This window comes from Canis lupus, chromosome 30 (genome assembly GCF_011100685.1).
Source record: "Canis lupus familiaris isolate Mischka breed German Shepherd chromosome 30, alternate assembly UU_Cfam_GSD_1.0, whole genome shotgun sequence".
In the NCBI taxonomy this organism is placed as follows: Eukaryota; Metazoa; Chordata; class Mammalia; order Carnivora; family Canidae; genus Canis; species Canis lupus.
The window spans coordinates 985,337-1,000,698 of record NC_049251.1 but is presented as its reverse complement, the minus strand read 5'-3'; positions in this window follow the sequence as shown (position 1 = coordinate 1,000,698).

The following is a 15,362-nucleotide window of genomic DNA, read 5'->3' as shown; positions in this document are numbered from 1 at the left end:
TTCCCATTCAGTTCCCCTCCTTTCCCCTATAATCCCTTTTACTATTTCTTATATTCCCTATATGAATGAAACCATGTGCTGATCCTCCTTCTCTGGCTGACTTACTTCACTCAGCATAATACCCTCCAGTTCCATCCACATCAAAGCAAATGGTGGGTATTTGTCATTTCTGATGGCTGAGTAATATTCCATTGTATATATAGACCACACCTTCTTTACCCATTCATCTGTCGATTGATACCGAGGCTCCTTCCACAGTTTGGCTTGTGGGCATTGCTTGCTGCTTGTGAACATTGGGGTGCAAGTGTCTCGGCTTTTCACTGCATCTTTGGGGTAAATCCCCAGCAGTGCAATTGCTGGGTCATAAGGCAGCTCTATTTTTAACTCTTTGAGGAACCTCCACACAGTTTTCCAGAGTGGCTGCACCAGTTCACATTCCCACCAACAGTGCAAGAGGGTTCCCTTTTCTCAAGGGGCATTTTCTTAATAAATCAGCTGAATTTGAATCTTTGTCTCAGCCGACTGCTATACCTCCTAAGGCCCACAAGCCTGTTTCTGACTCAAGGCACTTACTTTGCTTTGGCTTCCTTCCTTCCTTCACTAAGTCTCTATTTAACTGCTGTCCCCTCAGAGAGGCTGTTCTGAACTCCAGATACACAATAGCACCCTTCCTTCCTTCTCATTCTGCTCCTGTTGGCTTCCATCTCAGCAACTTGTTTTATTTTTAGTTCACAGCGGTAATTACTCTTTAAAGTACATGCTTACCTTTTTGTCTACCACTTCCCTATTTCCCTGGCATCTGCTCCATGAAGGCAGGACCTTTGTCTCTTTTATTATTGCTGCTCTAGAATGGAACACCTAGTGGCACTTAATAAAAATCACTGGGATGAATTATTGTTCCTTCTTTCTTTAAGTTCAATTTGCCAACGTACAGTATAACACGCAGTGCTTATCCCATCTAGTGCCCTCCTCAGTGGCCATCACCCAGTTGCCCCATCCCCATTTCCTCCCTTATTATTCTTTAATACAGCAGGGAAATGTAGTAGTAGAAATTTTGGGTCAAAGGAAGAAAATAAAAATTCCACTATTAAAACTTACATTTTCTTGAAAATTGTACATAATCTTTAGAGCTACTCATAATTTTTTGTTATTTTTTTATTTTGCAACTATTTGTCAGAAATGAGTATTTTATTTTAATTTATTTTTTAAAAGATTTTATTTCTTTATTCATGAGAGAGACAGAGAGAGAGGCAGAGGGAGAAACAGGCTCCTTGCAGGGAGCTCAGTGAGGGACTAGATCTCCCAGGACCCCAGGATCACGCCCTGGGCCAAAGGCAGACACTTAACCACTGAGCCGCCCAGGTACCCCTTCCTGGCTATTTTAAAGCAGGGAGTGTGGTAAGATGGGAGGTGGAAGGGTCATTTTTTCTTCCCTCCTGACATTTCCTTCTTTCTAGATGGACATCCACCCGCCCAACACTGTGGAGGTGGAGGATGTGGTACCATATCTGGTGGGTGACCTTGGAAGGTGGAAGTGGACATGCCTCTCTGTCTTCTCTGCCCTTGGACAGTGCTTGGTTCTCTCTGTTCCTCTAGGCACTAAGTTACTTAATCCCCTTCACTTGGGTAGGGCTGTGGGGGCTCAGCACTGATTGACTTGGGTGAGTTTAATTTGGGGTTCAGAGCACCTGGGTGGCTTAGTGGTTGAGCATCTGCCTTTGGCTCACATTGTGACCCCAGAGACCCGGGATCAAGTCCCACATCGGGCTCTCTGCATGGAGCCTGCTTCTCCCTCTGCCTGTGTCTCTGCCTCTCTCTGTGTCTTTCATGAATAAATAAATAAAATCTTGAAAAAATAATTTGGGGTCCAGCATTGGAAGCTTGTGTAGCTATCATACTTGTATATGATATACTTGGCCATCAGCTTTATCACTACCAAAAGTGTCATTTGACTTCCAACTATCTTATTTATTGCCTCTATCCTTACTGGTGATAAGGAGGGAGGGGTTATAATTCTGGGGTCATCTCAAACCTTAGCAATATTTTTGGTAGCACTTCTCTTAGTTCTTAGAAACAATGTTAATGGGGTTTTATTCTAAGTTTTTCTCAGGTAGGAGCATCTGGTTGGTTGGTCATTCACAAAAATTACAGTAGGTGGCAGACACACTCTAACCTCCATCCACAGCCATCCTATGGAGGAACTACCCAGTTTTTGCAATGCCCCATTAGAAATCACACCGTCTTCATTTAAGCTTCCATAACAGAGTGCCACAGACTGGCTGGCTTTATTTATTTATTTATTTATTTATTTATTTATTTATTTATTTATTGTTTTCAAGAATTTTTTTTTAATAATAAATTTATTTTTTATTGGTGTTCAATTTGCCAACATACATTTTTTATTGGTGTTCAATTTGTTCAATAACACCCAGTGCTCATCCCGTCAAGTGCCCCCCTTAGTGCCCGTCACCCATTCACCCCCACCCCCCGTCCTCCTCCCCTTCCACCACCCCTAGTTCGTTTCCCAGAGTTAGGAATGGCTTTTAAATGACAGAAATTTATTTCTCACAGTTCAAGAGGCTGGAAGTCCAAGATTGGGGTACCGACATGGTTAAAGTCTGGTGAGGACCCTTTTCTGGGTGCTGACTGTTCACTGCACCCTCACATGGTTGAATGAGAATGAGAGTACTCTGGCTTTCTTTAAGGACCTGAATCCAACTTATGAGGACTCTACCCTCATGACCTACCACCCCCCAGAGAACCCACCTCCAAATAGCATCACATTGAGATTAGGGTTTCAACATACAGATTTTGAGGGGGACACAAATAATCAGTCATTTGGCAAAGCATCTAGTTTAGGCTATTTAAGCATGGATCTCTTTGGTTCTTTCCCTCTCCCCACTTTTTTTAAAATTTAAATTCAATTTTCCAACAGATCCCATTGGTTCTTATCTCGAAGTTAGCAGCCTTTTGAATGTTTGTAAAGCATGTTGAAGGAGTTAATTGTTAGTAGATTTTATTTTTTGAAAGAGTCAGAAGTGTTTGAGAGCCAAGTCTTTCAAATAAGAAAAGCCATTGAACTGAGTTTTTGATGTGCGGCAGGATAATTTTTGGAAGTATTAATTTGCATTTTGCCATATATTTATTTCTACTTCTCCAGTTGGAGTGCATAGCCAGGCCCTTAAGAACTTCCTTGGTTCAGATATTTTTTGCAGGATAGAAATACAAATTTTGATGTCAATAAGTCTTTTTTGATTTTGATAGAGTATCACTTCCACTGAATATAGTTTATGGCCTGGATGCATAGAAAAAGAAGAGAATAGACAAACAGAGAGTTAAAAGATACTAGAGACTGGGAAGGAGATAAAAGTCACTGGAACTTGTGCTTGTTAGAAGTGGAAGGCATGGGTGATCTGTGGCAGTAGGAGGAAACAGCTCATTCATTTATTCATTTGGTTCGTATGGTTAATTTATTATTTTCTCAGGCTCAACTGCTATTCCAGATAGTTCAAGAAATAAGTTAAACTTTCTTACTGTCTTACTAACTGTCCCAACTTAGTACTTAGATGCTGGGTCTGCCCATCAACTCTTGTAGTCAAATTATGGCTTCATTGGTATTACGGAATGATTATCCTTTATCACATAAACAGCAAGAGCCATATTTCTGTCTATGGATTTCCATGCAACGAGCAAAATAAAGACCATTTTTATACCTATGTTTATCTTTACTAGAAGAGAATCTCCTGAAAGGTCACATACTAAACATCTAAATTGTTCTGTTTCCCAATCCAGGCTAGAAAAATCACACCAACCATATGCTATTTTGCCACAAAGTGAAATTGCTTCCATTGACACAAATATTCCACTTGCTATAGACTCTAAAACTTTCTGATTTTCCTCTGGTTTGATACTTATTTCTAGTTGTTGGTTTGTTTGCAGGTAAATGTAGAGTCCAGTGGAAGTTCCTAAATGCATAGTTCTGTGTAAGACTCAAGTTCCTAATCAAGATACTTGTTCTTTTTGAAGACCTCTTGAAACAAAGGGGAGGCTTGATGTTAATGGAGACCCACAGTCTCTTGGGAGCCCCAAACCAGAAAAGCAGGAGAGGACAGCTGTAACCACAGGCTGGAAGGGGGTAAATTTACTGTTGTCACACGGAGGGTGTTGGGGGTTTTCTCTCCTAGAGAATTTATTTTCTGTGAGTATATATGAGATTGACATGACTGTTGGTGGTTGCAAGGGATTCTCAATCCAGTCTCTATCATTCCAAGCAGACATGCTGTAACTTGTCCCTTTCCTGATGGCCAGAGTCCTATCCCAGTTCAGACACAGAAGGTATTTATTTATTACCAAGTAAATAAAAACCTAGGGCAATGACATGACATAATGTGGTCTCCATGCAATATATTATTATTTATATCCAGGACTGTTAATTAGCAATCTTACCTACCAGAATAGAAGCCTATGCAGTAATTAGTGTCCAGGATAATTTTGGTTAAATTTGGGGATTTCTAATACCAAAGTAGATATTATGAAAATCTTGGCCACCCCTGATATCGTTTTAGTTTTTCTCTCCTTTTCAACTTTCTTAGGGTTCTTTCTTTCTTTTTTTTTTAAAGATTTTATTTATTTCTTCATGAGAATACACAGAGAGGAGAGAAAGAAAGAGAGAGAGAAAGAGAGAGAGAGAGAGGCAGAGGGAGAAGCAGAGGGAGAAGCAGAGGGAGAAGCAGGCTCCATGCAGGGAGCCTAATGTGGGACTTGATCTCGGGTCTCCAGGATCAGGCCCTGGGCTGAACTTGGTAGTAAACCGCTGAGCCACCCGGGCTGCCCTCTTAGGGTTCTTTTCACTGTAATTTCTCTCTCTCTTCCTCTCTCCTCTTTCCCCCACTTTTCTTATTTAAAAATGCCTCATGTTTGGAAAATCTCCTTGGGCCAGGTCTCAGCTAAAGAGTTTCTCAGGGAAACCTTTTCTTTCATTTTTTTTATTATAAATTTATTTTTTATTGGTGTTCAATTTGCCAACATATAGCATAACACCCAGTGCTCATCCCGTCAAGTGCCCACCTCAGTGCCCGTCACCCAGTCACCCACCCCTCGCCCACCTTCCCTTCCACCACCGTTAGTTCGTTTCCCAGAGTTAGGAGTCTTTCATGTTCTGTCTCCCTTTCTGATATTTCCCACTCATTTTTTTTTTCTCCTTTCCTCAGGGAAACCTTTTCTAATGCCCAGATTAGATTAGAAAGCTCTAGTCAAAGTATTCATAGCTCATACAATCCGTTTACTCATTAATTATGGTGTGAATGGAATCACGTTTATATTTTTAATGTTTGTCCTCCTCTCTGTCATTAGAGTGGATGAGGGCAGAGGCATATCTGTTTCTGTCATTGCTAAATTCCCAGGGCTGGCACATGTAGTAGGTCTCAACAGTTAATTGTTCCCTTTATTAAGGTTAAAACAAAACAAAACACTTGGCTTTTTGTTGTTGTTGTTTTTATTTGTTCTCTATTTCATCAGTTACCCCAAGTATATTTATGTACAATACAGAATATTAAAGCTTATCTGGAAGAGACTGTCAAAGCTTATCCAGTCCAATTCTCTGCCCTTTCCCCTTAATTTTTTTAAGCTGTTTTTTTTTTTAAATTATTTATTTATTTATGATAGTCACACACACAGAGAGAGAGGCAGAGACATAGGGAGAGGGAGAAGCAGGCTCCATGCACCGGGAGCCCGACGTGGGACCCGATCCCGGGTCTCCAGGATCGTGCCCTGGGCCAAAGGCAGGCGCTAAACCGCTGCGCCACCCAGGGATCCCTCCCCTTAATTTTAAATAGGAGATCTGAAGCTCAGGTAGGTGAAGTGACTTCCACATGGTCACAACAAACACAGGTGCCAGAGCTACAACCCTCAGTCTAAGTCTTCTTCCCTCTGTTACATTGGTTCCCCTTCCTTCCTCCTGTTTTTGTCAATCCAAGCATCTAATAAGTAAGGAGAAACTGTCCGAGATGAAGGGAATGCTTCTCTTATATTTAGTTTAGTCCAAATATCTTTAAGCTTTCAAAGCATCATACGGGGACTTTATTTATTTATTTATGTATTTATTTATGTATTTATGTATGTATGTATGTATGTATTTATCTATCTTATTATTATTATTATTTTTAATATTTTACATTTGGGGATGGTTTAGAAATATTTTTGAAGTATAGGAAATAGCTAAGGGATAAAGTTTTTTTCATCATTTATCATTAAAGGGCCAGGAACACATAAAGACAGCACAGCCTTGATGGTGTGACTTTTCTTTGAGTCACACTGTTATGATGGGAAGGAGGGAAAGGCAGGATAAGGGTAGTACCTGGGATGCTAGACTGATCTGATATGGAATTCATAATCCCATAGATCTCTGAGGCTGTTCTGGCTAGTAGTTAACTAGTCTTCTCTTCCCTTAACAATACGTGAGCCTTCCTAAAACAATACAATTTTCTTAGAGAAAAATGCTTCACCCAGACAAGGAAATAGGGATTTGCAAAAGCCGTCCTAAGCAGAAAGAATCACGAGAGGTAGTAGGATCATAGGTATTCCAGAGAGGATATTAGCTCAGTAGCCAAGGGTGCTATTACAGGAGCTCTCCTTATTCTCCTATGGGAATGAGGGGTTAGGAGAGAGGGCTTGTATGAGGTTGTGATGTCTTAATAGTACATCACTTGCAAGAACCAGGGGAAATGACTTTTTATTCAGCCTTAGTTTTTGCATTAATAGACTGCTGCTTTGTATCTTTTTTAACAGAATGTGGTTATCCACTCATCATCTGTTAATGGACACCTCAGTTCTTTTCATAGTTTGGCTATTGTGGACACTGCTGCTATTAACATTGGGGTGCAGGTGTCCCAGCATTTCACTGCATCTGTATCTTTGGGGTAAACACCCAGCAGTGCAATTGCTGGGTCATAGGGTAGCTCTATTTTTAACTTCTTGAGGACCCTCTACACTGTTTTCCAGAGTGGCTGTACTAGCTTGCATTCCCACCCACAGTGTAAGAGGGCTTCCCCTTCTCCACATCCTCTCCAACACTTGTTGTTTCCTGACTTGTTAATTTTAGCCATTCTGAAGATGCGGGATATATATATATATATATATATATATATATATATATATATATTACTCAGCCACCAAAAAGGATGAATTCTTATCATTTACATGGATGTGTATGGAGCTGGAGGGTATTATGCTGAATGAAATAAGTCAATCAGAGAAAGAATTATATACTTTCACTCATATGTAGAATATAAGAAATGATGCAGAGGATCATAGGGGAAGGGAGGGAAACTGAATGGGAAGTCATCAGATGGAGACAAACCATGAGAGACTCTTAACCATAGGAAACAAACTGAGGGTTGCTAAAGGGGAGGGGGGGCGATGGGGTCACTGGGTGACGGGCATTAAGGAGGGCACGTGATGTGATGAGCACTGGCTGTTATACACAACTAATGAATTATTGAACTCTACATCTGAAACTAAGGATGTACTATATGTTGGCTAATTGAATTTAAATAAAAAAAAAAACGGTGGTTAAGGGGCTCTAGGATGGCTCAGTCGGTTAAGCATCTGGCTTTTTTTTCTTTAAGATTTTATTTATTTATTCATGAGAGACACAGAAAGAGAGGCAGAGACACAGGCAGAGGGAGAAGCAGGCAGGGAGCCCGGTGTGGGACTGGTTCCGAGGACCCTGGGGTCATGAACTGAGCCGAAGGAAGATGTTCAACCACTGAGCCACCCAGGTGCCCTGGTTAAGCATGTGACTTCTGCTCAGATTGTGATCTTGGACCATGATCTCGGATGGTGGGATCGAGCCATAGTGGGGGCTCTGTGCTCAGCAGGGAGTCTACTTCTCATTCTCTCTCTCTCTCTGTACCTCTCTCACTTGTGCTCTCTGTTTCTCAAATAAAATTTTTTTTAAAAGATTTTATTTATTTATTCATGAGAGATACAGAGAAAGAGGCAGAGACATAGGCATAAGGAGAAGCAGGCTCCATGCAGGGAGGCTGATGTGGGACTCGATTCCGGGTCTTCAGGATCATGCCCTGGGCTGAAGACGGCATCTTCACTGGGCCACCCAGGCTGCCCAAATAAAATCCTTATGAAAAGAATGTGGTTTACAAAAAGAATGTGGTTTAGAAAGATATGGAGAGTTAGTAGAGAAGAGCAGTGCAATAATGAAAAAGATGAAAACAGGTTTTAAAAGGTTTTTGATTGCGGTGCCTGGGTGGCTCAGCCAGTTGAGTGTCTGCTGTCAGCTCAGGTTATGATCCCGGGGTCCTGGGATGGAGCCCCACATCGTGCTCCCTGCTCAGTGGAGAGTCTGCTTGTCCCTCTCCCCCCTCCTCATGCTCATGCTCTCGCTCTCTGTCATGTAAATAAATAGAATCTTAAAAAAAATGTTTTGATTATTCAGATGGAAGAGTTAAAGCTAAAGAGTAAATCAAGAAATATTTAAACAAACAAACAAAAAGAAATATTTAAACAGAGCTTTGATCAGCTGTTCTCAACACACACCTAACACAAGTGAGACAATAAGTTTGTTACATAAATGGAAAGCTATTGATATAATTGGCAGAAGGGGAGGAGCAGGGGTCCTCAACTCACCTGGCCCCACCAATTCACCTGGATAACTGTCAAACCATCCTGAAAACCTATGAATTCGACCTGAGATTTAAAGAGAATACCTGGAACGCTACAGATAGAAGAGTTTTCGCTTCTAGCAAGGTAGGAAGGTGGAAAAAAATAAAATAAAAAAGAATCAAGTGGGGGAGGGGCCCCAAGAGGAGCTGGGCTATGGGGGGCGGCCAGGAGCCTCTGGGACAGGAGAGCCTAGCCCCGGAGATGCGGGAACTTTAACTCTGCACCGATTCTTCCCAAAGGAAAGGCGCTCAGAAGGGAAATCGGGCAGAACTGCAAGAGGGGCAGTGGAGCCTCTAGCCTCCCGGAGTCTCTAATAGAGGAAGTGCAGCAGAGGGAGAGCGCCCACACCACCCGGCGATCTTAGTAAAGGGCTGGAGCCAGCGGGGCCTCGGGGAGAAGCTGGTGGGTCAGGCGGGGCTCCAGATGGAGATGTCTGTGCCCTGCTGCCTTCCCAGGAGCCATGGCCCTGGGGGTGCGATTCCAGCAGTGCAGGCTCCGGATCCCAGGGTGCTGGGAGACACAGCGGGGATCCTGCCGTCCCCTCCGGGACAGGTGGAGGTGGGGAGGGCACAGGACAGGGAGGTCTCTCCTGTCTGGGGCATCCCAGGGGGAGGTGGAGAGGGCCCAGGACAGCCAGGATCACCTGCCACTGGACTCCCGGGGGATGTGGGAAAGGCATAGAACAGTGAGGATCACCTGCCACAGGGTCCCTGGAGGAGGCAGGGTGGGGGGTGCCCAAGACAGCGAGGACTCTCCTGCCACCAGGCACCCCCAAGCTGTGCAGGTCAGTGCCCCCTGATGCCTCCGGGAGCATCTAGGCCAGTGCGGACTGGGCGCTGCAGGTGATTAGTGTGGGGAGCTGACCCCAGAGCTGGAGACCTGGCCACCGCCAGTGGTGTTGTTCTTCTTAGTGTCACCATGTCCCTGGGAGGGGCGGGGCCCCAGGGAACAGAGGCCTCAGGGGTCAACAGCTCCCACTGAGCCCGGCAACCAGCGGGGGGCGGGGCATCTCCCCAGGTGCACACCTGGAAATCAGCACAGCAGGACCCTCCCCCAGAACCAGCTGGAAGGACAGGGGAAGAGCAAGTTCTGGACCAAGCAGTGCTGGAAAGCTCCAGGGGAAGTCAAGGGATTTACAGTATATAGAGCCAGAGGATACCCCTCCGATTTTTTTTCTTCCTTTTGCCAGTACAACTCGTTTTTATTACAGACTGCAAATTATCAATTTTTTCTCTCTTCCCACTTTTTACCACTTCTTCATTTTTAAGTTTCTTCCTTTTTGACTTTCATATTTCTACAATTACAGGTTCTAGATATATTTTCCACTTCTAGATTCCCCGCAACATACGCAACTTAGTTTTGGGAGATATACAAGATATGTTTTTTTGTTTTGTGTTTTTTGTTTCTCTGCCTCATTTTGTTCTACAATGGCAGAAGTTAATACCTTCTAAAACATGACCCACATGCACCCAGAACCAAGTGGAATACTGTGCTGGTTCATTCTGTGAGATTATATTCTCTCTTCATTCCCATTCTGCCTCCCCCCCTTTTTTTTTTTATCTCATTTATGTTTTGATGGTCAATGTTGGGGCCTTCTACACGTATCGCTGGTTTATATCAATTTGGGACTGAGTATATTCTAACATACAGAACTTAATATACTCAGAACCAAGAAGATAACCCTCTAGGACCCCACAGGTAGATTACAATCTCCTTCCACTACAACTTCATCACCACCACCATCTCACAGCCCTCCTTTTCTTTTTTCTTTTTTTTCCCCTCTTTACTTTTGCTTTTTTCTCTTCTGTTTTTCTCTTTTCTTTTTTCCCCCTCTTCTTCTTTGGGATTCTTTACTACTTTGTTTTAAAATTTGTTTTTCATTTTAGTGGTCCCTTTGTTTTATTTCGTTCTGATCTTTGTTTTCAATTTCTGGTCTCTGACCTCGTCAGAATCATCTAGGGTGAAATATACTTAGGTCGTGCTTAATATTCTTGATGCAGCCCACTCATACAGCCATTGTGCACTAAGCAAAATGACTAGAAGAAACAACTCACCACAAAAGAAAGAATCAGAAACAGTACTCTCTGCCACAGATTTACAGAATATGGACTAAATTCAATGTCAGAGAGCCAATTCAGGAGCACAGTTATAAAGCTACTGGTGGCTCTGGAAAAGAGCATAAAGGATTCAAGAGACTTCACGACTGCAGAATTTAGATCTAATCAGGCTGAAATTAAAAATCAATTAAATGAGATGCAATACAAACTGGAGGTCCTAACGACAAGGGTTATGAGGTAGAAGAAAGAGTGAGAGACATAGAAGACAAGTTGATGGCAAGGAAGGGAGCCGAGGAAAAAACAGAAAAAAAAAAAAAAAACAATTAAAAGACCATGAGGAAAGGTTAAGGGAAATAAATGGCAGCCTCAAAAGGAAAAATCTACATATAATTGGGGTTCCAGAGAGTGCCGAGAGGAACAGAGGACCAGAAAGCATATTTGAACAAATCATAGCTGAGAACTTCCCTAATTTAAGGACAGAAACAGGCATTCAGATACAGGTGATAGAGAGGTTTACCCCCCACCCCAAATCAATAAAAACCATTCAACACCTCGACATTTAATAGTGAAACTTGGAAGTTCCAAAGAGAAAATCCTTTAAGCAACGAGAGACAAGAGATTCCTAACTTGTATGTGGAGAAATATTAGATTAACATCAGACCTCTCAACAGAGACCTGGCAGGCCAGAAAGGGCTGGCAGGATATATTCAGGGTCCTAAATGAGAAGAACATGCAACCAAGAATACTTTATCCAGCAAGGCTCTCATTCAAAATGGAAGGAGAGATAAAGAGCTTCCAAGATAGGCAGAAACTGAAAGAATATGTGACCACTAAGCCAGCTCTACAAGAAATATTAAGGGCAACCCTGTGATAGAACGAGGAAGCCCAAATAAATAACCCACTAAAACAGGGAATGAATAGGTATTACAATGACACTAAATTAATATCTTTCAATAGTAACTCTGAACATGAATAGGCTAAATGATCCCATCAAAAGATGCAGGGTTATGGACTGGATAAAAAAGCAAAACCCATCTATTTGCTGTCTACAAGAGACTCATTTTAGACCCAAGGACACCTCCAGCCTGAAAATGAAAGCTTGGAGAACCATTTACCATTCAAATGACCCTCAAAAGAAAGCCGAGGTAGCAATCCTCATATCAGATAAATTAAAGTTTATCTCAAAGACTGTAGTAAGAGATGAAGAGGGACACTATATCATACTTAAATGGTCTATCCAACAAGAAAACCCAACAATCATGAATATTTATGCCTCTAAGGTGGGAGCTGCCAAATATACTAAACAATTAATAATGAAAGTAAAGACATATTTAGATAATAATACAATAATAGTAGGAGACTTCAACATGGCAATTTCTGCAAATGACATATCTTCTAAGCACATCACCAAAGAAACAAGAGCTTTCAATGATACACTGGACCAGATGGATTTCACAGATATTTACAGAACTTTGCATCTGAATGCAAATGAATACACATTCTTCTCAAGTGCACATGGAACTTTCTCCAGAATAGACCACATACTGGGTCACAAATCAGGTCTCAACCAATACCAAATGATTGGGATTGTCCCCGGCATATTTTCAGACCACAATGCTTTGAAAGTAGAACTTAATCACAAGAAGAAACTTGGAAGAAGCTCAAACAAGTGGAGGTGAAAGAGCATCCTGCTGAAAGATGAATGGGTCAAATAGGAAATTGGAGAAGAATTTAAAAGATTCATGGAAACTAATGGGAATGAAGATACAACTGTTCAAAATCTTTGGGATATAGCAAAAGTAGTCCTAAGAGGGAAACACATCCCAATCAAGCATCCCTCAAGAAATTGGAAAAACTCAAATACACAGCTAACCTTGCACCTAAAGGAACTGGAGAAAGCAGCAAATAAAACCTACACCAATCAGAAGAAGTGAGTTAATAAAGAATCAAGCAGAACTCAATGGAATAGAGATCAGAAGAACTGTAGAAGAGAGCAACAAAACCAGGAGTTGGTTCTTTGAAAGAATTAATAAGATGGATTAACCATTAGCTTCTTCTTTGCCAATTTGAATGCCTTTAATGTCTTTTTGTTGTCTGATTGCTGAGGCTAGGACTTCCAGTACTATGTTGAACAGCAGTGGTGAGAGTGGACATCCCTGTCGTGTTCCTGATCTTAGGGGAAAGGCTCCCAGTGCTTCCCCACTGAGAATGATATTTGCTGTGGGCTTTTCGTAGTTGGCTTTTAAAATGTTGAGGAATGTTCCCTCTATCCCTACACTCTGAAGAGTTTTGATCAGGAATGGATGCTGTATTTTGTCAAATGCTTTCTCTGCATCTATTGAAAGGATCATATGGTTCTTGGTTTTTCTCTTGCTGATGTGATGAATCACACTGATTGTTTTACAGTGTTGAGCCAGCCTTGCATCCTGGGGATAAATCCTACTTGGTCATGGTGAATAATCTTCTTAATGTACTGTTGGATCCTATGGTTGAGAATTTTTGCATTCATGTTCATCAGGGATATTGGTTTATAATTCTCTTTTTTGGTGGGGTTTTGGAATTAAGGTGATGCTGGCCTCATAGAACGAGTTTTGAAGTATTCCATCTCTTTCTATCTTTCCAAACATCTTTAGTAGAATAGGTACAGTTTCTTCTTTAAACGTTTGATAGAATTCCCCAGGGAAGTCATCTGACCCTGGACTTTCATGTCTTGGGAGGTTTTGATGACTACTTCAGTTTCCTCCCTTGTTATTTGCCTGTTCAGGTTTTCTATTTCTTCCAGTTTTGGTAGTTTGTGGTTTTCCAGAAATTGGACATCCACATTCAGAAGAATGAAACTAGACCACTCTCTTGCACCATACACAAAGATAAACTCAAAATGGATGAAAGATCTAAATGTGAGACAAGATTCCATCGAAATCCTAGAGGAGAACACAGGCAACACCCTTTTTGAACTCGGCCACAGTAACTTCTTGCAAGATACATGCACGAAGGCAAAAGAAACAAAAGCAAAAATGAACTATTGGGACTTCATCAAGATAAGAAGCTTTTGCACAGCAAAGGATACAGTCAACAAAACTAAAAGACAACCTACAGAATGGGAGAAGATATTTGCAAATGACGTATCAGATAAAGGGCTAGATTCCCAGATCTATAAAGAACTTATTAAACTCAACAGCAAAGAAACAAACAATCCAATCATGAAATGGACAAGAGTGAAATAAGTCAATCGGAGAAGGACAAACATTCTATGGTCTCATTCATTTGGGGAATATAAATAATAGTGAAAGGGAATAGAAAAAAGAAAAGAAAGGGAATAGAAGGGAAGGGAGAAGAAATGGGTAGGAAATATCAGAAAGGGAGACAGAACATGAAGACTCTTAACTCTGGGAAATGAACTAGGGGTGGTGGAAGGGGAGGAGGGTGGGGGGTGGGGGTGAATGGGTATGGGCACTGAGGGGGGCACTTGACGGGATGAGCACTGGGTGTTTTCTGTAGTTGGCAAATAACACACCAATAAAAAATAAATTTATTATTAAAAAAAAAGAAATGGGCAAAAGACATGAACAGAAATCTCACAGAGGGGGCAGCCCCCGTGGCGCAGCAGTTTAGCGCCAGAAATCTCACAGAGGAAGACATAGACATGGCCAACATGCACATGAGAAAATGCTCTGCATCACTGGCCATCAGGGAAATACAAATCAAAACCACAGTGAGATACCACCTCACACCAGTGAGAATGGGGAAAATTAACACGGCAGGAAACCACAAATGTTGGAGAGGATGTGGAGAAAGGGGAACCCTCTTGCACTGTTGGTTGGAATGTGAACTGGTACAGCCACTCTGGAAAACTGTGTGGAGGTTTCTCAAAGAGTTAAAAATAGATCTGTCTTATGACCCAGCAATTGCACTACTGGGGATTTACCCCAAAGATACAGATGCAGTGAAAGACCAAGACACCTGCACCCCAATGTTCACAGGCCCGATGACCACAATAGCCAAATTGTGGAAGGAGCCTCAGTGTCCATCAAAAGACGACTGGATAAAGATGTGATTATATATATATATATATATACACATTGGAGTAACACTTGGGCAGTAGAAATGACAAATACCCACCATTTTCTTCAACATGGATGGAAATGGAGGGTTTATGCTGAGTGAAGTAAGTCAATCAGAGAAGGACAAACATTATATGGTTTCATTCATTTGGTGAATATAAAAAATAGTGAAAGGGATTAAAGGGGAAGGAGAGAAAATGAGTGGGAAAATCAGAGAGGGTAACAGATTACGGGAGACTCCTATCTCTGGGAAATGAACAAGGGGTGGTGGTAAGGGAGGTGGGTGGGGGTATGGGGTGACTGGGTGATGGGCATTATGGGGGGCACTTGCTGGGAAGAGCCCTGGGTGTTATAGTATATGTTGGCAAATTGAGCTCCAATAAAAAATAAACCAAAACAAAGGAGAGCCATTTATATGGTATAAATAGACACATTCTTTTTTTTTTTTTTACATAGACACATTCTTGATATGATTTGTTTTTAAAATCATAGCTACTTAAATTTAATATTTTCAGAACTGACTTTTCTGGAATGAAAAGGCTGGTTATGTGATCCTTGAAGGGTC